Source organism: Leptodactylus fuscus, chromosome 3 (assembly GCF_031893055.1).
Source record: "Leptodactylus fuscus isolate aLepFus1 chromosome 3, aLepFus1.hap2, whole genome shotgun sequence".
Lineage (NCBI taxonomy): Eukaryota > Metazoa > Chordata > Amphibia > Anura > Leptodactylidae > Leptodactylus > Leptodactylus fuscus.
In genome coordinates, this window is record NC_134267.1 from 248481291 (window position 1) to 248505887 (window position 24597).

Sequence of the window (24597 nt, forward strand, 5' to 3'; positions counted from 1 at the left end):
TATATATATCCAGTGCACATATTTCATATATCCAGTGCACATATATTATATATATCCAGTGCACATATATTATATATCCAGTGCACATAAATTAAATATATCCATTGCACATACATTATATATCCAGTGCATATATATTATAAATATCCAGTGCACATATATTCTATATCTAGTGCACATATATAACATATATCCAGCGCACATATATTATATATATCCAGTGTACATATATTAAATATCCAGTGCACATATATTAAATATCCAGTGCACATATATTATATATATATATATATATATATATATCCAGTGCAGATATATTAAATATCCAGTGCACATATACTATAGATCCAGTGCACATATATTATATATATCCAGTGCACATATGTATTATATATCCAGTGCACATATATTATATTTCCATTGCACACATATTATATATATCCAGTGCACATATATTATATATATCCAGTGCACATATATTAATTATCCAGTGCACATATAATATATATATCCAGTGCACATATATTAAATATGCAGTGCACATATATTATATATCCAGTGCACATATATTAAACATACCCAGTGCACATATATTTTTGATCCAGTGCACATATATTAAATGTCCAGTGCACATATATATTATATATCCAGTGCACATATATTATATTTCCATTGCACACATATTATATATATCCAGTGCACATATATTATATATATCCAGTGCACATATATTAAATATGCAGTGCACATATATTATATATCCAGTGCACATATATTAAACATACCCAGTGCACATATATTATTGATCCAGTGCACATATATTAAATGTCCAGTGCATATATATTATATATACAGTGCACATATATTATATATCCAGTGCACATATATTATATATATATCCAGTGCACATATATTAAATATCCAGTGCACATATATTATGTATCCAGTGTACATATATTATATATCCAGTGCACATATATTATAAATATCCAGTGCATATATATTATATATCCAGTGCACATATATTATATATCTAGTGCACATATATTATATATATCCAGTGCATATATATTATATATCCAGTGCACATATATTATATATATCCAATGCAGATATATTAAATATCCAGTGCACATATATTAAATATCCAGTGCACATATAATATATATATCCAGTGCACATATATATTTTATATCCAGTGAACATATATTATATTTCCATTGCACACATATTATATATATCCATTGCACATATATTATATATATACAGTGCACATATATTAAATATCCAGTGCACTTATAATATATATATCCATTGCACATATATTAAATATGCAGTGCACATATATTATATATTCAGTGCACATATATTATATATCCAGTGCACATTTATTATAAATATCCAGTGCACATATATCATATATCCAGTGCACATATATTATAAATATCCAGTGCACATATATTATATATCCAGTGTACATATTTCATATATCCAGTTGACATATATTATATATATATCTCCAGTGCACATATATTTTATATCCAGTGCACATATATTAAATATATCCATTGCACATATATTATATATCCAGTGCATATATATTATAAATATCCAGTGCACATATATTATATATCTAGTGCACATATAATATATAGATCCAGTGCACATATATTAAATATCCAGTGCACATATATTATATATCCAGTGCACATATATTATATATCCAGTGCACATATATTATATATATATCCAGTGCACATATATTAAATATCCAGTGCACATATATTATATATCCAGTGCACATATACTATAGATCCAGTGCACATATATTATATATATCCAGTGCACATATTTCATACATACAGTGCACATATATTATATATATCCAGTGCACATATATTATATATCCAGTGCACATATATTAAATATATCCATTGAACATATATTATATATCTAGTGCATTTATATTATAAATATCCAGTGCACATATATTATATATCTAGTGCACATATATTATATATATCCAGCGCACATATATTAAATATCCAGTGCACATATATTATATATCCAGTGCACATATATTATATATACCAGAGCACATATATTAAATATATCCAGTGCACATATATTAAATATATCCAGTGCACATATATTATATATATCCAGTGCACATATGTATTATATATCCAGTGCACATATATTATATTTCCATTGCACACATATTATAAATATCCAGTGCACATATATTATATATATCCAGTGCACATATATTAATTATCCAGTGCACATATAATATATATATCCAGTGCACATATATTAAATATGCAGTGCACATATATTATATATCCAGTGCACATATATTAAACATACCCAGTGCACATATATTTTTGATCCAGTGCACATATATTAAATGTCCAGTGCACATATATATTATATATCCAGTGCACATATATTATATTTCCATTGCACACATATTATATATATCCAGTGCACATATATTATATACATCCAGTGCACATATATTAATTATGCAGTGCACATATAATATATATATCCAGTGCACATATATTAAATATGCAGTGCACATATATTATATATCCAGTGCACATATATTAAACATACCCAGTGCACATATATTATTGATCCAGTGCACATATATTAAATGTCCAGTGCATATATATTATATATACAGTGCACATATATTATATATCCAGTGCACATATATTATATATATCCAGTGCACATATATTAAATATCCAGTGCACATATATTATGTATCCAGTGCACATATATTATAGATCCAGTGCACATATATTATATATATCCAGTGCACATATATTAAATATATCCATTGCACATATATTATATATCCAGTGCACATATATTATATATCTAGTGCACATATATTATATATATCCAGTGAATTTATATTATATATCCAGTGCACATATATTATATATCTAGTGCACATATATTATATATATCCAGTGCACATATATTAAATATCCAGTGCACATATATTATATATATCCAATGCAGATATATTAAATATCCAGTGCACATATATTAAATATCCAGTGCACATATATTAAATATATCCATTGAACATATATTATATATCTAGTGCATTTATATTATAAATATCCAGTGCACATATATTATATATCTAGTGCACATATATTATATATATCCAGCGCACATATATTAAATATCCAGTGCACATATATTATATATCCAGTGCACATATATTATATATATCCAGTGTACATATATTAAATATATCCAGTGCACATATATTAAATATATCCAGTGCACATATATTATATATATCCAGTGCACATAAATTATCAATGCAGTGCACATATATTTTATATATCCAGTGCACATATATTAAATATCCAGTGCACACATATATATATATATATATATATATATATATATATATCCAGTGCAGATATATTAAATATCCAGTGCACATATACTATAGATCCAGTGCACAGATAGTATATATATCCAGTGCACATATAATATATTTCCATTGCACACATATTATATATATCCAGCGCACATATATTATATATATCCAGTGCACATATTTCATATATCCAGTGCACATATATTATATATATCCAGTGCACATATATTAAATATCCAGTGCACATATATTAAATATATCCATTGCACATATATTATATATCCAGTGCATATATATTATAAATATCCAGTGCACATATATTATATATCTAGTGCACATATATTATATATATCCAGCGCACATATATTAAATATCCAGTGCACATATATTATATATCCAGTGCACATATATTATATATATCCAGTGTACATATATTAAATATATCCAGTGCACATATATTATATATATCCAGTTCACATAAATTATCAATCCAGTGCACATATATTTTATATATCCAGTGCACATATATTATATATATATCCAGTGCACATATATATTATATATCCAGTGCACATATATTATATTTCCATTGCACACATATTATGTAGATCCAGTGCACATATATTAAATATACCCATTGCACATATATTATTGATCCAGTACACATATATTATATATATTCAGTGCACATATATTATATATCCAGTGCACATATATTATATATATACAGTGCACATATATTAAATGTCCAGTGCACATATATTATATATCCAGTGCACATATATTATAAATATCCAGTGCACATATATTATATATAACCAGTGCACATAAATTAAATATCCAGTGCACATATATTAAAAATATCCAGTGCACATATATTAAATATCCAGTGCACATATATTATATATCCAGTGCACATATATTATATATCCAGTGCACATATATTATATATATCCAGTGCACATAAATTATTAATCCAGTGCACATATATTATATACATCCAGTGCACACATATTATATATATCCATTGCACATATATTATATATATCCAGTGCACATATATTAAATATCCAGTGCACTTATAATATATATATCCAGTGCACATATATTAAATATGCAGTGCACATATATTAAATGTATCCAGTGCACATATATTAAATGTATCCAGTGCGCATATATTATAGATCCAGTGCACATATATTATAGATCCAGTGCACATATATTATATATATCCAGTGCACATTTTTCATATATCCAGTGCACATATATTATATATCCAGTGCACATATATTTTATATAACCAGTGCACATATATTAAATATCCAGTGCACATATATTAAAAATATCCAGTGCACATATATTAAATATCCAGTGCACATATATTAAATATATCCAGTGAACATATATGATATATCCGGTGCACACATATTATATATATCCAGTGTACATATATTATATATCCAGGGCACATATGTTATATATATCCAGTGCACATATATTATATATCCAGTGCACATATATTAAAAATATCAAGTGCACATATATTATATATCCAGTGCACATATATTATATATATATCCAGTGCACATATATTAAATATCCAGTGCACATATATTATATATATCCATTGCAGATATATTAAATATCCAATGCACATATATTAAATATCCAGTGCACACATATTATATATATCCATTGCACATATATTAAATATGCAGTGCACATATATTATATATTCAGTGCACATATATTATATATACCCAGTGCACATATATTATTGATCTAGTACACATATATTATATATAATCACTGCACATATATTATATATCCAGTGCACATTTATTATAAATATCCAGTGCACATATATTATATATCCAGTGCACATATATTATATATATCCAGTGCACATATATTATATATCCAGTGTACATATATTAAAGATCCAGTGCACATATATTATATATATCCAGTGCACATATTTCATATTTCCAGTGCACATATATTATATATATATCTCCAGTGCACATATATTTTATATCCAGTGCACATATATTAAATATATCCATTGCACATATATTATATATCCAGTGCATATATATTATAAATATCCAGTGCACATATATTATATATCTAGTGCACATATAATATATATATATCCAGTGCACATATATTAAATATCTAGTGCACATATATTATATATCCAGTGCACATATATTATATATATCCAGTTCACATATATTAAATATCCAGTGCACATATATTATATATCCAGTGCACATATACTATAGATCCAGTGCACATATATTACATTTATCCAGTGCACATATTTCATACATACAGTGCACATATATTATATATATCCAGTGCACATATATTATATATCCAGTGCACATATATTAAATATATCCATTGAACATATATTATATATCTAGTGCATATATATTATAAATATCCAGTGCACATATATTATATATCTAGTGCACATATATTATATATATCCAGCGCACATATATTAAATATCCAGTGCACATATATTATATATCCAGTGCACATATATTATATATATCCAGTGTACATATATTAAATATATCCAGTGCACATATATTAAATATATCCAGTGCACATATATTATATATATCCAGTGCACATAAATTATCAATCCAGTGCACATGTATTTTATATATCCAGTGCACATATATTAAATATCCAGTGCACATATACTATAGATCCAGTGCACATATATTATATATATCCAGTGCACATATATTATATTTCCATTGCACACATATTATATATATCCAGTGCACATATATTATATATATCCAGTGCACATATTTCATATATCCAGTGCACATATATTATATATATCCAGTGCACATATATTAAATATCCAGTGCATATATATTATAAATATCCAGTGCACATATATTATATATCTAGTGCACATATATTATATATATCCAGCGCACATATATTAAATATCCAGTGCACATATATTATATATCCAGTGCACATATATTATATATATCCAGTGTACATATATTAAATATATCCAGTGCATATATATTATATATATCCAGTTCACATAAATTATCAATCCAGTGCACATATATTTTATATATCCAGTGCACATATATTAAATATCCAGTGCACATATATTATATATATATCCAGTGCACATATATATTATATATCCAGTGCACATATATTATATTTCCATTGCACACATATTATATATATCCAGTGCACATAAATTAAATATACCCAGTGCACATATATTATTGATCCAGTACACATATATTATATATATTCAGTGCACATATATTATATATCCAGTGCACATATATTAAACATACCCAGTGCACATATATTATTGATCCAGTGCACATATATTAAATGTCCAGTGCACATATATTATATATCCAGGGCACATATATTAAAAATATCAAGTGCACATATATTATATATCCAGTGCACATATATATATATTATATATATATATATATATATATATATATATATATATCCAGTGCACATATATTAAATATCCAGTACACTTATAATATATATATCCAGTGCACATATATTAAATATGCAGTGCACATATATTTTATATTCAGTGCACATATATTATATATACCCAGTGCACATATATTATTGATCCAGTACACATATATTATATATATTCACTGCACATATATTATATATCCAGTGCACATTTATTATAAATATCCAGTGCACATATATTATATATCCAGTGCACATATATTATATATATATGCAGTGCACATATATTAAATATCCAGTGCACATATATTATATATGCAGTGCACATATATTAAAGATCCAGGGCACATATATTAAATATATCCATTGAACATATATTATATATCTAGTGCATATATATTATAAATAGAGATGAGCGAACAGTGTTCTATCGAACTCATGTTCGATCGGATATTAGGCTGTTCGGCATGTTCGAATCGAATCGAACACCGCGTGGTAAAGTGCGCCATTACTCGATTCCCCTCCCACCTTCCCTGGCGCCTTTTTTGCTCCAATAACAGCGCAGGGTAGGTGGGACAGGAACTACGACACCGGTGACGTTGAGAAAAGTAGGCAAAACCCATTGGCTGCCGAAAACATGTGACCTCTAATTTAAAAGAACAGCGCCGCCCAGGTTCGCGTCATTCTGAGCTTGCAATTCACCGAGGACGGAGGTTTCCGTCCAGCTAGCTAGGGCTTAGATTCTGGGTAGGCAGGGACAGGCTAGGATAGGAAGGAGAAGACAACCAACAGCTCTTGTAAGAGCTAAATTCCAGGGAGAAGCTTGTCAGTGTAACGTGGCACTGACGGGCTCAATCGCCGCAACCCAGCTTTCCCAGGATCCTGAATGGAATACACTGTCAGTGTATTCCCGTATACCCGATATATACCCCGATACCCGTTCCAACGGTGTGCCCCCCCACCTTCACCCCAGAAATACCCTGCAAGTCCCCTAGCAATAGAATTGGGGCTATATACACCCACTATTTTTACTACTGGTATACAGTGCCATTGTCTGACTGGGAATTCAAAGAATATATTGGGAATACAAATACCCTCATTTCTTGCTACTGCCATATAGTGCCAGTGTCTGACTGGGAATTCAAAGAATATATTGGGGTTACGTGCACCCACAATTTTTACTACTGGTATACAGTGCCATTGTCTGACTGGGAATTCAAAGAATATATTGGGAATACAAATACCCTCATTTCTTGCTACTGCCATATAGTGCCAGTGTCTGACTGGGAATTCAAAGAATATATTGGGGTTACGTGCACCCACAATTTTTACTACTGGTATACAGTGCCATTGTCTGACTGGGAATTCAAAGAATATATTGGGAATACAAATACCCTCATTTCTTCCTACTGCCATATAGTGCCAGTGTCTGACTGGGAATTCAAAGAATATATTGGGGTTACGTGCACCCACAATTTTTACTACTGGTATACAGTGCCAATTTCTAACTAGGAATTCAAAATGCGCAAGGCTCCCGGAAAGGGACGTGGACGAGGCCGTGGGCGAGGTCGGGGGAATGGTTCTGGGGAGCAAGGTAGCAGTGAAGCCACAGGGCGTCCCGTGCCTACTCCTGTGGGGCAGCAAGCATTGCGCCACTCCACAGTGCCAGGGTTGCTTGCCACATTAACTAAACTGCAGGGTACAAACCTTAGTAGGCCCGAGAACCAGGAACAGGTCTTGCAATGGCTGTCAGAGAACGCTTACAGCACATTGTCCAGCAGCCAGTCAGACTCTGCCTCCTCTCCTCCTATTACCCAACAGTCTTGTCTTCCTTCCTCCCAAAATTCCGAAGCTTTACAGAACAATAACCCAAACTGTCCCTGCTCCCCAGAGCTGTTCTCCGCTCCTTTCATTGTCCCTCAACCTGCCTCTCCACGTCACGATTCCACGAACCTAACAGAGGAGCATCTGTGTCCAGATGCTCAAACACTAGAGTCTCCTCCATCTCCGTTCGATTTGGTGGTGGATGACCAGCAACCCACCCTCATCGACGATGATGTGACGCAGTTGCCGTCAGGGCATCCAGTTGACCGGCGCATTGTGCGGGAGGAGGAGATGAGACAGGAGTTGGAAGAGGAAGTGGTGGATGATGAGGACACTGACCCGACCTGGACAGGGGGGATGTCAAGCGGGGAAAGTAGTGTGGATGTTGAGGCAGGTGCAGCACCAAAAAGGGTAGCTAGAGGCAGAGGCAGAGGTCAGCAGCTTAGGCGAAGCCAGGCCACACCCGGAATCTCCCAAGATGTTCCAGTTCGTACCCAGCCCCGAAAAACTCCCACCTCGAGGGCACGTTTCTCGAAGGTGTGGAGTTTTTTCAAGGAATGCGCCGAGGACAGATATAGTGTTGTCTGCACAATTTGCCTCTCGAAATTGATTAGGGGCTCTGAGAAGAGCAACCTGTCCACCACTTCAATGCGCCGTCATTTGGAATCCAAGCACTGGAATCAGTGGCAGGCAGCAACGGCAGGACAAAGGCCGCCTGCCGTTCACGCCACTGCCACTGCCTCTGCCACTGCCTCTGCCTCTGCCACTGCCACTGCTGACTGTGCTGGCGATGCACTCCAGAGGACGAGCCAGGACACCACTTCATCTGCCTCCGCCACTTTGTTGACTTCTACCTCATCCTCCCCTGGTCCTGTCTTATCTCCTTTTCCTGCACCATCAAAGGCACCATCAGGCGTTTCTTTACAACAACCCACCATCTCTCAGACATTGGAGCGGCGGCAGAAATACACTGCTAACCACCCACACGCGCAAGCCTTGAACGCCAACATCGCTAAACTGCTGGCCCAGGAGATGTTGGCGTTCCGGCTTGTTGAAACTCCCGCCTTCCTGGACCTGATGGCAACTGCAGCACCTCGCTATGCCGTCCCTAGCCGTCACTACTTCTCCCGGTGTGCCGTCCCCGCCTTGCACCAGCACGTGTCACTCAACATCAGGCGGGCCCTTAGTTCCGCGCTTTGCACAAAGGTCCACTTGACCACCGACGCGTGGACAAGTGCATGCGGACAGGGACGCTACATTTCACTGACGGCACACTGGGTGAATGTAGTTGAGGCTGGGACTGCTTCCCAAACTGGCCCGGTGTACCTCGTCTCCCCGCCTAACATTCCTGGCAGGGACACGAGAAGAACACCCCCCTCCTCCTCCTCCTCTACCGCCTCCTCCTCCTCTACCGCCTCCTCCTCCGCCACCGCCTCCTCCTCCGCTGTTAGATTGACCCCAGCTACGAGTTGGAAACGTTGCAGCACTGGCGTTGGTAGACGTCAGCAGGCTGTGCTGAAGCTGATCAGCTTGGGGGACAGACAGCACACTGCCTCCGAGGTGAGGGATGCCCTCCTCGATGAGACGGCAATATGGTTTGAGCCGCTGCACCTGGGCCCAGGCATGGTCGTTTGTGATAACGGCCGGAACCTGGTAGCAGCTCTGGAGCTTGCCGGACTCCAACATGTTCCATGCCTGGCCCACGTCTTCAACCTAGTGGTGCAACGTTTCCTAAAGAGCTACCCCAATGTTCCAGAGCTACTGGTGAAAGTGCGGCGCATGTGCGCCCACTTTCGCAAGTCGACAGTAGCCGCTGCTAGCTTAAAATCTCTCCAGCAACGCCTGCATGTGCCACAACACCGGCTTTTGTGCGACGTCCCCACACGCTGGAACTCAACGTTTCAGATGTTGAATAGAGTGGTTGAGCAGCAGAGACCTTTGATGGAATACCAGCTACAAAACCCTAGGGTGCCACAAAGTCAGCTGCCTCAGTTTCACATCCATGAGTGGCCATGGATGAGAGACCTTTGTGACATCCTACGGGTCTTTGAGGAGTCCACAAGGAGGGTGAGCTCTGAGGATGCGATGGTGAGCCTTACAATCCCGCTCTTGTGTGTTCTGAGAGAATCCCTGATTGACATCAGGGATAACTCAGATCACACAGAGGAGTTAGGGATAGCATCCGATCCGTCACAGCTGGAGAGTAGGTCCACACATCTGTCCGCTTCACTGCGTTTAATGGGGGAGGAGGAGGAGGAGGAGGAGGAAGAAGAGTTGTCCGATGATGTGATGGTGATACAGGAGGCTTCCGGGCAACTTCGAATCGTCCCATTGTTGCAGCGCGGATGGGTAGACATGGAGGATGAGGAGGAAATGGAGATTGAACTTTCCGGTGGGGCCAGAGGAGTCATGCCAACTAACACTGTGGCAGACATGGCTGAGTTCATGTTGGGGTGCTTTACAACCGACAAGCGTATTGTCAAAATCATGGAGGACAACCAGTACTGGATCTTTGCTATCCTTGACCCCCGGTATAAAAACAACATCTCGTCTTTTATTCCGGTAGAGGGGAGGGCCAATCGCATCAATGCTTGCCACAGGCAATTGGTGCAGAATATGATGGAGATGTTTCCAGCATGTGACGTTGGCGGCAGGGAGGGCAGTTCCTCCAGTAGGCAACCAAGTTCTCACCGGTCCACACAAACGAGGGGCACACTGTCTAAGGTCTGGGACACCTTGATGGCACCCCCTCGCCAAAGTGCCGCCACGGAGGGTCCTAGTGTCACCAGGCGTGAGAAGTATAGGCGCATGTTGCGGGAATACCTTTCCGACCACAGCCCTGTCCTCTCCGACCCCTCTGCGCCCTACACGTATTGGGTGTCGAAGTTGGACCTGTGGCTTGAACTTGCCCTATATGCCTTGGAGGTGCTGTCCTGTCCTGCCACCAGCGTCCTATCTGAGAGGGTGTTCAGTGCAGCCGGTGGCATCATCACTGACAAGCGCACCCGTCTGTCAGCTGAGAGTGCCGACCGGCTCACTTTGATAAAAATGAACCACCACTGGGTAGAGCCGTCATTTTTGTGCCCACCTGTGTAAAGCACCCCAACATGAAACTCCATGTCTGTACTCAACCTCTCCAATTCCTCCGCATCCTCATACTCATCCACCATAAGCGTTGCACAATTCTGCTAATACTAGGCTCCCTCCACCCTGATTTCCCCCAACTCTGCTGGTTAGAGGCTCCCTCCACCCTGATTTCCACCAACTCTGCTGGTTAGAGGCTCCCTCCACCATGAATTGGTCCAAACTGGGCTGTTTAGCGGCTCCCTCCACCATGAATTGGTCCAAACTGGGGTTTTTAGAGGCTCCCTCCACCATGAATTGGTCCAAACTGGGGGTTTTTAGAGGCTCCCTCCACCATGAATTTGCCCAAACTGGGCTGTTTAGAGGCTCCCTCCACCATGAATTGGTCCAAACTGGGCTGGTTAGAGGCTCCCTCCACCATGAATTGGTCCAAACTGGGTTTTTTAGAGGCTCCCTCCACCATGAATTGGTCCAAACTTGGCTGTTTAGAGGCTCCCTCCACCATTAATTAGTCCAAACTGGGCTGGTTAGAGGCTCTCTCCACCATGAATTGGTCCAAACTGGGTTTTTTAGAGGCTCCCTCCACCATGAATTGGTCCAAACTGGGCTGTTTAGAGGCTCCCTCCACCATTAATTGGTCCAAACTGGGCTGGTTAGAGGCTCCCTCCACCATGAATTTCCCAAAACTTGGCTGTTTAGAGGCTCCCTCCACCATTAATTGGTCCAAACTGGGCTGGTTAGAGGCTCCCTCCACCATGAATTTGCCCAAACTGGGCTGTTTAGAGGCTCCCTCCACCATGAATTGGTCCAAACTGGGTTTTTTAGAGGCTCCCTCCACCATGATTGGTCCAAACTGGGCTGTTTAGCGGCTCCCTCCACCATTAATTGGTCCAAACTGGGCTGGTTAGAGGCTCCCTCCACCATGAATTTGCCCAAACTGGGGTGTTTAGAGGCTCCCTCCACCATGAATTTGCCACAAACTGGGCTGGTTAGAGGCTCCCTCCACCATGAATTGGTCCAAACTGGGTTTTTTAGAGGCTCCCTCCACCATGAATTTGCCCAAACTGGGCTGTTTAGAGGCTCCCTCCACCATTAATTGGTCCAAACTGGGCTGGTTAGAGGCTCCCTCCACCATGAATTTCCCAAAACTTGGCTGTTTAGAGGCTCCCTCCACCATTAATTGGTCCAAACTGGGCTGGTTAGAGGCTCCCTCCACCATGAATTTGCCCAAACTGGGCTGTTTAGAGGCTCCCTCCACCATGAATTGGTCCAAACTGGGTTTTTTAGAGGCTCCCTCCACCATGAATTGGTCCAAACTGGGCTGTTTAGAGGCTCCCTCCACCATGAATTTGCCCAAACTGGGCTGTTTAGCGGCTCCCTCCACCATTAATTGGTCCAAACTGGGCTGGTTAGAGGCTCCCTCCACCATGAATTTGCCCAAACTGGGCTGTTTAGAGGCTCCCTCCACCATGAATTTGCCCAAACTGGGCTGGTTAGAGGCTCCCTCCACCATGAATTGGTCCAAACTGGGGTTTTTAGAGGCTCCCTCCACCATGAATTGGTCCAAACTTGGCTGTTTAGAGGCTCCCTCCACCATGAATTGGTCCAAACTGGGTTTTTTAGAGGCTCCCTCCACCATGAATTTGCCCAAACTGGGCTGTTTAGAGGCTCCCTCCACCATGAATTGGTCCAAACTGGGCTGGTTAGAGGCTCCCTCCACCATGAATTTCCCAAAACTTGGCTGTTTAGAGGCTCCCTCCACCATTAATTGGTCCAAACTGGGCTGGTTAGAGGCTCCCTCCACCATGAATTTGCCCAAACTGGGCTGTTTAGAGGCTCCCTCCACCATGAATTGGTCCAAACTGGGTTTTTTAGAGGCTCCCTCCACCATGAATTGGTCCAAACTGGGTTTTTTAGAGGCTCCCTCCACCATGAATTGGTCCAAACTGGGCTGTTTAGAGGCTCCCTCCACCATGAATTTGCCCAAACTGGGCTGTTTAGCGGCTCCCTCCACCATGAATTGGTCCAAACTGGGCTGGTTAGAGGCTCCCTCCACCATGAATTTGCCCAAACTGGGCTGTTTAGAGGCTCCCTCCACCATGAATTTGCCCAAACTGGGCTGGTTAGAGGCTCCCTCCACCATGAATTGGTCCAAACTGGGGTTTTTAGAGGCTCCCTCCACCATGAATTGGTCCAAACTGGGCTGGTTAGAGGCTCCCTCCACCATGAATTTGCCCAAACTGGGCTGTTTAGAGGCTCCCTCCACCATGAATTTGCCCAAACTGGGGTTTTTAGAGGCTCCCTCCACCATGAATTGGTCCAAACTGGGGTGGTTAGAGGCTCCCTCCACCATTAATTGGTCCAAACTGGGCTGGTTAGAGGCTCCCTCCACCATTAATTGGTCCAAACTGGGCTGGTTAGAGGCTCCCTCCACCATTAATTGGTCCAAACTGGGCTGGTTAGAGGCTCCCTCCACCATTAATTGGTCCAAACTGGGCTGGTTAGAGGCTCCCTCCACCATGAATTTGCCCAAACTGGGCTGGTTAGAGGCTCCCTCCACCATGAATTGGTCCAAACTGGGTTTTTTAGAGGCTCCCTCCACCATGAATTTGCCCAAACTGGGCTGGTTAGAGGCTCCCTCCACCATGAATTTGCCCAAACTGGGCTGGTTAGAGGCTCCCTCCACCATGAATTGGTCCAAACTGGGTTTTTTAGAGGCTCCCTCCACCATGAATTTGCCCACACTGAGCTGGTTAGAGGCTCCCTCCACCATGAATTGGTCCAAACTGGGGTTTTTAGAGGCTCCCTCCACCATGAATTTGCCCAAACTGGGGTGTTTAGAGGCTCCCTCCACCATGAATTTGCCCAAACTCTGCTGGTTAGAGGCTCAATCCACCCTGATTTTCAAAACAAATGTTGGTGCCAACCTCAACTTACTACAAGGGCCAAATTCACTGCTGGTGACAAGCTCTCCTCACTGCAAGTGCCAAATACACATGTTTCAAGGTGTTTTCCTACTGTCAGAGAGGTGGTATTGAGTGTGTAAAGTGTGTAGTTGTTAGGCTGTGATGTTGGGGTAATAGAGGGTCTTTGGTGTGTTAGATGCCCCCAGACATGCTTCCCCTGCTGTCCCAGTGTCATTCCAGAGGTGTTGGCATCATTTCCTGGGGTGTCATAGTGGACTTGGTGACCCTCCAGACACGGATTTGGGTTTCCCCCTTAACGAGTATCTGTTCCCCATAGACTATAATGGGGTTCGAAACCCATTCGAACACACGAACATTGAGCGGCTGTTCGAATCGAATTTCGAACCTCGAACATTTTAGTGTTCGCTCATCTCTAATTATAAATATCCAGTGCACATATATTATAGATCTAGTGCACATATAATATATATATCCAGTGCACATATATTAAATATCCAGTGCACATATATTATATATCCAGTGCACATATATTACATATATCCAGTGCACATATATTAAATATCCAGTGCACATATATTATATATCCAGTGCACATATATTATAGATCCAGTGCACATATATTATATATATCCAGTGCACATATTTCATATATACAGTGCACATATATTATAAATATCCAGTGCACATATATTATATATCCAGTGCACATATATTAAATATATCCATTGAATATATATTATATATCTAGTGCATATATATTATAAATATCCAGTGCACATATATTATATATCTAGTGCACATATATTATATATATCCAGCGCACATATATTAAATATCCATTGCACATATATTATATATCCAGTGCACATATATTATATATATCCAGTGTACATATATTAAATATAACCAGTGTACATATATTAAATATATCCAGTGCACATATATTATATGTATCCAGTGCAAATAAATTATCAATCCAGTGCACATATATTTTATATATCCAGTGCACATAAAATAAATATCCAGTGCACATATATTATATATATATCCAGTGCAGATATATTAAATATCCAGTGCACATATATTATATATATATCCAGTGCAGATATATTAAATATCCAGTGCACATATATTATATTTCCATTGCACACATATTATATATATCCAGTGCACATATATTATATATATCCAGTACACATATTTCATATATCCAGTGCACATATATTATATATATCCAGTGCACATATATTATATATCCAGTGCACATATATTAAATATATCCATTGCACATATATTATATATTCAGTGCATATATTATAAATATCCAGTGCACATATATTATATATATCCAGTGTACATATATTAAATATATCCAGTGCACATATATTATATATATCCAGTGTACATATATTAAATATATCCAGTGCACATATATTATATATATCCAGTGCACATAAATTATCAATCCAGTGCACATATATTTTATATATCCAGTGCACATATATTAAATATCCAGTGCACATATATTATATATATATCCAGTGCAGATATATTAAATATCCAGTGCACATATACTATAGATCCAGTGCACATATATTTTATTTCCTTTGCACACATATTATATATATCCAGTGCACATATATTATATATATCCAGTGCACATATATTAATTATCCAGTGCACATATAATATATATATATCCAGTGCACATATATTAAATATGCAGTGCACATATATTATATATCCAGTGCACATATATTAAACATTTCCAGTGCACATATATTATTGATCCAGTGCACATATATTAAATGTCCAGTGCACACATATTATATATCCAGTGCACACATATTATATATATCCAGTGCACATATATTATATATATCCAGTGCACATATATTAAATATCCAATGCACATATATTATGTATCCAGTGCACATATATTATAGATCCAGTGCACATATATTATATTTATCCAGTGCACATATTTCATATATCGAGTGCACATATATTATATATATCCAGTGCACATATATTATATATCCAGTGCACATAAATTAAATATATCCATTGCACATATATTATATATATCCAGCGCACATATATTAAATATCCATTGCACATATATTATATATCCAGTGCACATATATTATATATATCCAGTGTACATATATTAAATATAACCAGTGTACATATATTAAATATATCCAGTGCACATATATTATATATATCCAGTGCACATAAATTATCAATCCAGTGCACATATATTTTATATATCCAGTGCACATAAAATAAATATCCAGTGCACATATATTATATATATATCCAGTGCAGATATATTAAATATCCAGTGTACATATACTATAGATCCAGTGCACATATATTATATATATCCAGTGCACATATATATTATATATCCAGTGCACATATATTATATTTCCATTGCACACATATTATATATATCCAGTGCACATATATTATATATATCCAGTGCACATATTTCATATATCCAGTGCACATATATTATATATATCCAGTGCACATATATTATATATCCAGTGCACATATATTAAATATATCCATTGCACATATATTATATATCCAGTGCATATATTATAAATATCCAGTGCACATATATTATATATCCAGTGCACATATATTATATATATCCAGTGTACATATATTAAATATATCCAGTGCACATATATTATATATATCCAGTGCACATAAATTATCAATCCAGTGCACATATATTTTATATATCCAGTGCACATATATTAAATATCCAGTGCACATATATTATATATATATATATCCAGTGCAGATATATTAAATATCCAGTGCACATATACTATAGATCCAGTGCACATATATTTTATTTCCTTTGCACACATATTATATATATCCAGTGCACATATATTATATATATCCAGTGCACATATATTAATTATCCAGTGCACATATAATATATATATATATATATATATATATATATATATATATATATATCCAGTGCACATATATTAAATATGCAGTGCACATATATTATATATCCAGTGCACATATATTAAACATTTCCAGTGCACATATATTATTGATCCAGTGCACATATATTAAATGTCCAGTGCACATATATTATATATCCAGTGCACACATATTATATATATTCAGTGCACATATATTATATATATCCAGTGCACATATATTAAATATCCAATGCACATATATTATGTATCCAGTGCACATATATTATAGATATAGTGCACATATATTATATATATCCAGTGCACATATTTCATATATCGAGTGCACATATATTATATATATCCAGTGCACATATATTATATATCCAGTGCACATAAATTAAATATATCCATTGCACATATATTATATATCCAGTGCATATATATTATAAATATCCAGTGCACATATATTATATATCTAGTGCACATATATTACATATATCCAGCGCACATATATTATATATATCCAGTGTACATATATTAAATATATCCAGTGCACATATATTAAATATATCCAGTGCACATATATTATATATATCCATTGCACATAAATTATCAATCCAGTGCACTTATATTTTATATATCCAGTGCACATATATTAAATATCCAGTGCACATATATTATATATATATATCCAGTGCAGATATATTAAATATCCAGTGCACATATACTATAGATCCAGTGCACATATATTATATATATCCAGGGCACATATATATTATATATCCAGTGCACATATATTATATTTCCATTGCACACATATTATATATATCCAGTGCACATATATTATATATATCCAGTGCACATATATTAATTAACCAGTGCACATATAATATATATATCCAGTGCACATATATTAAATATGCAGTGCACATATATTATATATCCAGTGCACATATATTAAACATACCCAGTGCACATATATTTTTGATCCAGTGCACATATATTAAATGTCCAGTGCACATATATATTATATATCCAGTGCACATATATTATATTTCCATTGCACACATATTATATATATCCAGTGCACATATATTATATATATCCAGTGCACATATATTAATTATGCAGTGCACATATAATATATATATCCAGTGCACATATATTAAATATGCAGTGCACATATATTATATATCCAGTGCACATATATTAAACATACCCAGTGCACATATATTATTGATCCAGTGCACATATATTAAATGTCCAGTGCATATATATTATATATCCAGTGCACATATATTATATTATATATATCCAGTGCACATATATTAAATATAAAGTGCACATATATTATGTATCCAGTGCACATATATTATATATCCAGTGCTCATATATTAAATATATCCATTGCACATATATTATATATCCAGTGCACATATATTATAATTATCCAGTGCATATATATTATATATCCAGTGCACATATATTATATATCTAGTGCACATATATTATATATATCCAGTGCATATATATTAAATATCCAGTGCACATATATTATATATATCCAATGCAGATATATTAAATATCCAGTGCACATATTTTAAATATTCAGTGCACATATAATATATATATCCAGTGAACATATATTATATTTCCATTGCACACATATTATATATATCCAGTGCACATATATCATATATATCCAGTGCACATATATTAAATATTTAGTGCACATATAATATATATATCCAGTGCACATATATAAAATATGCAGTGCACGTATATTATATATCCAGTGCACATATATTAAATATGCAGTGCACGTATATTATATATCCAGTGCACATATATTAAATATGCAGTGCACATATATTATATATCCAGTGCACATATATTAAATATACCCAGTGCACATATATTATTGATCCAGTACACATATATTATATATATTCAGTGCACATATATTATATATCCAGTGCACATATATTATATATATCCAGTGCACATATATTAAATGTCCAGTGCACATATATTATATATCCAGTGCACATATATTATATAACCAGCGCACATAAATTAAATATCCAGTGCACATATATTAAAAATATCCAGTGCACATATATTAAATATCCAGTGCACATATATTATATATCCAGTGCACATATATTATATATATCCAGTGCACATATATTAAATATCCAGTGCACATATATTATAAATATCCAGTGCACATATATTATATATAACCAGTGCACATAAATTAAATATCCAGTGCACATATATTATAAAGATCCAGTGCACATATATTATATAACCAGTGCACATAAATTAAATATCCAGTGCACATATATTAAAAATATCCAGTGCACATATATTAAATATCCAGTGCACATATATTATATATCCAGTGCACATATATTATATAACCAGTGCACATAAATTAAATATCCAGTGCACATATATTAAAAATATCCAGTGCACATATATTAAATATCCAGTGCACATATATTATAAATATCCAGTGCACATATATTATATATAACCAGTGCACATAAATTAAATATCCAGTGCACATATATTATAAAGATCCAGTGCACATATATTATATATAACCAGTGCACATAAATTAAATATCCAGTGCACATATATTAAAAATATCCAGTGCACATATATTAAATATCCAGTGCACATATATTATATATCCAGTGCACATATATTATATATATCCAGTGAACATAAATTATTAATCCAGTGCACATATATTATATATATCCAGTGCACATATATTAAATATCCAGTGCACACATATTATATATATCCATTGCACATATATTATATATATCCAGTGCACATATATTAAATATCCAGTGCACTTATAATATATATATCCAGTGCACATATATTAAATATGCAGTGCACATATATTATATATCCAGTGCACATATATTAAATGTATCCAGTGCACATATATTATAGATCCAGTGCACATATATTATAGATCCAGTGCACATATATTATAGATCCAGTGCACATATATTATAGATCCAGTGCACGTATATTATACATATCCAGTGCACATTTTTCATATATCCAGTGCACATATATTATATATATCCAGTGCACATATATTATATATCCAGTGCACATATATTAAATATATCCATTGCACATATATTATATATCCAGTGCACATATAATATATATATCCAGTGCACATATATTAAATATCCAGTGCACATATATTATATATCCAGTGCACATATATTATATATAACCAGTGCACATAAATTAAATATCCAGTGCACATATATTATAAAGATCCAGTGCACATATATTATATATAACCAGTGCACATAAATTAAATATCCAGTGCACATATATTAAAAATATCCAGTGCACATATATTAAATATCCAGTGCACATATATTAAATATCCAGTGCACATATATTATATATATCCAGTGCACATAAATTATTAATCCAGTGCACATATATTATATATATCCAGTGCACATATATTAAATATCCAGTGCACACATATTATATATATCCATTGCACATATATTATATATATCCAGTGCACATATATTAAATATCCAGTGCACTTATAATATATATATCCAGTGCACATATATTAAATATGCAGTGCACATATATTATATATCCAGTGCACATATATTAAATGTATCCAGTGCACATATATTATAGATCCAGTGCACATATATTATAGATCCAGTGCACATATATTATAGATCCAGTGCACATATATTATAGATCCAGTGCACATATATTATTGATCCAGTGCACATATATTATATATATACAGTGCACATTTTTCATATATCCAGTGCACATATATTATATATATCCAGTGCACATATATTAAATATATCCATTGCACATATATTATATATCCAGTGCACATATAATATATATATCCAGTGCACATATATTAAATACCCAGTGCACATATATTATATATCCAGTGCACATATATTATAGATCCAGTGCACATATATTATATATCCAGTGCACATATATTAAATATATCCATTGCACATATATTATATAACCAGTGCATATATATTATAAATATCCAGTGCACATATATTATATATCTAGTGCACATATATTATATATATCCAGTGCACATATATTATATATCCAGTGCACATATATTATATATATCCAGTGTACATATATTATATATATCCAGTGCACATAAATTATCAATCCAGTGCACATATATTTTATATATCCAGTGCACATATATTAAATATCCAGTGCACATATATTATATATATATATCCAGTGCAGATATATTAAATATCCAGTGCACATATACTATAGATCCAGTGCACATATATTATATATATCCAGTGCACATATATATTAATTATCCAGTGCACATATAATATATATATCAGGTGCACATATATTAAACATACCCAGTGCACATATATTATTGATCCAGTGCACATATATTAAATGTCCAGTGCACATATATTATATATCCAGTGCACATATATTATATATAACCAGTGCACATATATTAAATATCCAGTGCACATATATTAAAAATATCCAGTGCACATATATTAAATATCCAGTGCACATATATTAAATATATCCAGTGAACATATATGATATATCCGGTGCACAAATATTATATATATCCAGTGTACATATATTATATATCCAGGGCACATATATTATATATATCCAGTGCACATATATTATATATCCAGTGCACATATATTAAATATATCCAGTGCACATATATTAAAAATATCAAGTGCACATATATTATATATCCAGTGCACATATATTATATATATATCCAGTGCACATATATTAAATATCCAGTTCACATATATTATATATATCCAGTGCAGATATATTAAATATCCAATGCACATATACTAAATATCCAGTGCACACATATTATATATATCCATTGCACATATATTATAAATATCCAGTGCACATATATTAAATATCCAGTGCACTTATAATATATATATCCAGTGCACATATATTAAATATGCAGTGCACATATATTATATATTCAGTGCACATATATTATATATACCCAGTGCACATATATTATTGATCCAGTACACATATATTATATATATTCACTGCACATATATTATATATACAGTGCACATTTATTATAAATATCCAGTGCACATATATTATATATCCAGTGCACATATATTACATATATCCAGTGCACATATATTAAATATCCAGTGCACATATATTATATATCCAGTGCACATATATTAAAGATCCAGTGCACATATATTATATATATCCAGTGCACATATTTCATATATCCAGTGCATATATATTATATATATATCCAGTGCACATATATTATATATCCAGTGCACATATATTAAATATATCCATTGCACATATATTATATATCCAGTGCATATATATTATAAATATCCAGTGCACATATATTATATATCTAGTGCACATATAATATATATATCCAGTGCACATATATTAAATATCCAGTGCACATATATTATATATCCAGTGCACATATATTATATATATCCAGTGCACATATATTATATATATCCAGTGCACATATATTATATATCCAGTGCACATATATTATAGATCCAGTGCACATATATTATATATATCCAGTGCACATATTTCATATATACAGTGCACATATATTAAATATATCCATTGAACATATATTATATATCTAGTGCATATATATTATAAATATCCAGTGCACATATATTATATATCTAGTGCACATATGTTATATATATCCAGCGCACATATATTAAATATCCAGTGCACATATATTATATATCCAGTGCACATATATTATATATATCCAGTGTACATATATTAAATATATCCAGTGCACATAAATTATCAATCCAGTGCACATATATTTTATATATCCAGTGCACATATATTAAATATCCAGTGCACATATATTATATATATATATATCCAGTGCAGATATATTAAATATCCAGTGCACATATACTATAGATCCAGTGTACATTTATTATATATATCCAGTGCACATATATATTATATATATCCAGTGCACATATATTAGATTTCCATTGCACACATATTATATATATCCAGTGCACATATATTATATATATCCAGTGCACATATTTCATATATCCAGTGCACATATATTATATATATCCAGTGCACATATATTGTATATCCAGTGCACATATATTAAATATATCCATTGCACATATATTATATATCCAGTGCATATATATTATAAATATCCAGTGCACATATATTATATATCTAGTGCACATATATTATATATATCCAGCGCACATATATTAAATATCCAGTGCACATATATTATATATATCCAGTGCACATATATATTATATATCCAGTGCACATATATTATATTTCCATTGCACACATATTATATATATCCAGTGCACATATATTAAATATACCCAGTGCACATATATTATTGATCCAGTACACATATATTATGTATATTCAGTGCACATATATTATATATCCAGTGCACATATATTATATATCCAGTGCACATATATTATATATATCCAGTGCACATATATTAAATGTCCAGTGTACATATATTATATATCCAGTGTACATATATTAAATATCCAGGGCACATATATTATATATATCCAGTGCACATATATTATATATCCAGTGCACATACATTAAATATATCCAGTGCACATATATTCAAAATCCAGTGCACATATATTATATATATCCTTTGCACATATATTATATATATCCAGTGCACATATATTAAATATCCAGTGCACATATATTATATATTCAATGCACATATATTATATATACCCAGTGC

The 24597-nt window shown here is 34.4% G+C and overlaps 1 protein-coding gene across 1 annotated transcript in view; it reads left to right on the top strand.

Moving 5' to 3' along the window:
• Positions 1-24597, top strand: part of LOC142198388 (uncharacterized) — a 279850-nt gene that overhangs the window by 201390 nt on the left and 53863 nt on the right. The gene's annotated exons all lie outside the window — the stretch shown is intronic.